A 4,255-nucleotide genomic window follows, 5' to 3' on the forward strand; every position below is an offset into this window, starting at 1 on the left:
CTCCGGATCGAGCCGGCCGACGCCAACCTGCTGGCGTGCCACCCCGCCCCAGCCATCTCCTCCACCACGGTGCACCACTGCCTATTCTGGCCATGGGCAAGCACAAGTGCCACCCCCGATACGGCCCCTCCCCTCTCCGGATCGAGCATCTCCACTAGCATTCATGTGAGCTTTGCACTGATGAAACCTGAATTGTTGAACTGTTCATCCACATGTGACGCCTATTTTATTTGAACCAATGAACTGCTACCTATGATCACGAGTTCTTGAACTGTTCATGCAGACTTGGTAGCGGGTATTCAGCATTGAAAATGCACCTATGAAGCCAAAAAAGTGTCATGAATTTGTGGAAAAAAAACCTCAGTAATGAACCTGCACTGAAGGTGCATTTAAGCATCAAAAGGCAAATTGGCATGGTTTTGAACCTGCACTGAAAATGCTCATGAAACGAGAGACATGCACTTTGGATGTGTTTGTTTGGTGACTCCTCTCCCTTTCTCTCTTCAAGTAATGCATTCAGGACATTAGAGATTCCACCACAAAGTCATGTCACACATGTTTCCCGACGGCCGCGCGCCTCTCTCCTCCCCCCCTTGTGCATCTGTGGAGTCCGTACTAGTTAATCTGCTCTGGCCATTCAACTTTGCATCTGCATCCTGGTCTCGCTCGTGTGTGGAGTTTGGAGCATCTTCTAAATGTTGTGTTATGCTTTCTTCTATTTTCAACTGAATGTGCTGACATGTGTTTTTCAACTTGTACTGCTGGTGCTAGTGTGGATGTGTAGCAAGTTCAAGTACCGGTCTACGCGAAGTGTATCACTCCAGCACGCCATGCTCCAGTGCATGTCGACGTCATCTCCGCTGCAATGGAAGTTGCAGATTTTACCCCACTCTACTTACCTTGCGAGTACTGATCAGTACTATTCTTAATGTTAAAAGTACTGATCGGTACAACTTACACAATACTAGCACCGATCAGTGCATGTCGACGACAAGCAGCAGTACTGATCAGTACAAGTTACACAATATTAGTACCGATCAGTACTATTGTTAATGCTAAAAGTAACATCCATATAGTACTGATGAGTCGTACTGACAAGGATGCCGTCTACAATTCTGAACTTATTGTTGAGTCGTACTAGTACTGATGAAATGGGAAGCAAGTGTCACATGAATCCTCAATTGAATAGGAAGCAAGGTTGCAATGAGACCCTGGAAATTCACTATTTATTTTATCCTCAGTTCTTAGAAAAGCATGGAAACAATTCTCTATGTGTTAGAGAATCAGTTCATGTGGAGAAGAACATGTTTCCTATATGAAAAAATAATATATTATTATCAGTTCAATGTGTATTTTGTCATTAGTTCATACAGAACAACCATAAAAAGTATTTTGATGTGTGTTAGAGAGAGCTCGACTTTATATTATATGGTAGCTCACTCATTGCATGATTGCACAGCAGTTTGGCAACAAAATTCACATCATTTTAGGGGCGCCCTCATCACGGTCTCACTGTGCTACCGCAATCTCTCCTTGATACGCCACCGGACGAGCCACTTTGGCAAGCTGTCACTTCTTGCTCCTGTGCCTGGATCCCATGTGAGCGCACCTGGAATCAGGTCAGACCCGCCCCTCCCATCAGTTCCTCTTCCCCTTCCTTCTCTCTAGCCCATAACCTCGGCTGCCGGCCACCCTGCTCCTGCAGCATGATGTGAAACAATCAGTTCAATTTCACATTGACTAACTCGTCACACACTCGGTTCAATTTCTTTATTTAGTATAATTCAATGCAAAATCTAGTTTCAGTTCAAAGACTGCTACTGTTTGTTTCCTAACGCCACAAGGTGGTGCGCTTGTTTAGTGAGTTTCCTCATGCATGTTTTGCAACCTGTCAGCGCAGATGGGAGGAGAACCGTCCAAAGTGAGAGTTTTGTGACGTCGATGAGCGAGCCAGTCTAACCAGCACATCTGAAGCAACATATGCAGAGCGATTCGCCCAAAGGTATCTCAATAATTTTCAGTTTTAGTTTTGTGTTCAGGGGATTTCCGGATTGTTGGCGCAAGTAATGCGTTCTGTTTTTATCTGTTCAGTCGATGTACGAGAGCAAAATAAGCACTGTCTGTCTAGAAGTGGTGTTTGAAACCCATTTTAACAGTGAAATCCGAAGATGATTAAGATTTTTGCATGCTATTTATTTGGGTGAACCATTGGATCCCAAAGAACCTCCTGGGAAGCCTCCATGATTGGTCAGGTTTGGTTGCCTCAAAAACATGCCTTCAAAAATGCTTTTCTGAACAGATTATCATGTATATCTTGCCTATGTAGCTCGTAAAAATGCGCTATGTACAAAGGAAAAATACACTAGGCCTACCATTTCACTATGTATGTTATTACCAATTCATAAATAAGCACATACAAAAGTTCATGAGTGTTATTGAAACAGTTTGGTTCATTGGTTTTATGTGTGTGTTCAAAAAAATAGCTGGCTATATATATAAAAATCAGTAGCTCGGCAAAAAGGAGTTCATATCAGTTCAGACTTGAGAGGCCTTGTAAAATCACCAGCCTTTGAACCTTTAACCTATCATTATATTGCTGACTCCCCTATATATTTAACTTATGTAGTCCCCTGGTAACTCAACTATATTAAGAACTCTCCATGTTCCATGTAAGCCCTATATAAAAATTGACATGAGGGATGTTACATATGGTATTTTGCAAAAGTTCTGGAGAACTTCAATGCTTAGTTTTCTGTTAGTTTATATTGCATTTATTTTGGAGAAACAGAAACTTCCATTGCTTTGAAAAATGAAGGATAATCTTCAGATATTTGATCATTGCCCCATCTACCCCAGCATGCCGCCCTGCCCCACCATGGCTGCTCGCAGGAGGTTCTCCAGCGGGCATCCACCGGCAAGATAGTCAGGTATGCCTCCATCTTCCACCTCCGCTACTCTCCTTTTGTGCAGGAGCGACACCATGTAGTTCGCCCGCATTGCTGAACTGTTCATGAGACTTGGTAGCGTGCATTATCTGTTCAATTCCTGCTACACGACAACAGTACAATGATAGAAAACAATCAGTTCAAAATATATATGCTGGAGGTTTGTCAGACATTACAATTCTCCCTAAACTAAAACATTTGTTGTTCAAGACAAAATAGATTATTTCTGTGATACATTAGCCAGGACATGTTCTTGCCCAAAAGTTTTTTCGGAACAAAAAGGACTATTGCATAATTATTAATCCATTCATGATAGTGATCCAATAAATGCTAATAACCAGTACCATTATTTCCTGATGCTTTATACAGTTAAAACATATCTATCATGAGTTTGGAGATTTATATTTCAAGTCATTGCCGCTTTTACCTCTAGCTATTAGAGATGCACAACAAGTCACTGGGATTCCCTGCAGCTGCCAAATCCCGGCGCTTCTCGTGATCTCCGCCTTCATCAGCTCAACTTCGCCGGAGCAATCAGTCCAGAGGAGGAGGTGTAACCGGTCGACCCGATCTCCGACGTCTTATTCCACCTCCAAATTTTTTTTTGAGTTCTATTCTTCGTCATAGGTTCACTGCTATTACCTCAGTACAAAAAGTGCCAAAAAGTTCAGTTCAAACTATACTAAATGTCCATATTGTAGATAAATTTGCATTGTCTTAAATTTCTGGAAGCAAGCTTCAGTACAAGAAAAATGGATCAGTCAGTTCATCCATATGCAAACCCCCGTGACAAAACGTATCTCTATTCTAATTAGGTAAGGATGTGCAACATATGTTTAAGCAAAGCATGTATACCGTGTTACAAAAAAAAAACTTCCCTCTGTTCCATAGAAGATTGTGTGATTTTTTAAAATATATTTTAGAAAAGAAGTGTACACACAGTAGCTTGGCATTTGATAATTGCTTGCAACTCATACATTAATTTGATGATTATGTAATTGCATCAGGGCATTACCGTAGGTCTAATAGTCCAGTATGTATTTGATAATCAGTTCAAAGACTGTCGCATAGCAATTGCAATTGCTTGGTATCTCATTGGATATCCCCTCCCATTATTAGCTGATGATGTGGATGATTCCGTTTGTTTACTTAATAGGACAGGGACATTTTCCTCTCTGATTCTTGATGTGCCGCTGCCGCGGTTTGTCTACCATGCCACAAGAAACTAAAATGCTTTTTTGTTCATCTACTCTGCGATTGTTTTTCTGCTGCTACAAATGTGTGTGTACTGCTACAAATGTGTGTGTGCT

General features: G+C 41.6%; 1 long non-coding RNA gene across 1 annotated transcript; it reads left to right on the forward strand.

Annotated features, from left to right (window-relative positions):
- The first annotated feature begins 1,307 nt into the window (after positions 1–1,307).
- On the forward strand, positions 1,308–2,970 carry LOC123089212 (uncharacterized). The gene is made up of 3 exons (XR_006442231.1): positions 1,308–1,619; positions 1,901–2,002; positions 2,857–2,970. It is a non-coding gene; the product is annotated as an uncharacterized lncRNA (long non-coding RNA).
- Positions 2,971–4,255: the final 1,285 nt, after the last annotated feature.

The sequence above is a fragment of the Triticum aestivum genome, chromosome 4B, assembly GCF_018294505.1.
Source record: "Triticum aestivum cultivar Chinese Spring chromosome 4B, IWGSC CS RefSeq v2.1, whole genome shotgun sequence".
NCBI lineage: Eukaryota > Viridiplantae > Streptophyta > Magnoliopsida > Poales > Poaceae > Triticum > Triticum aestivum.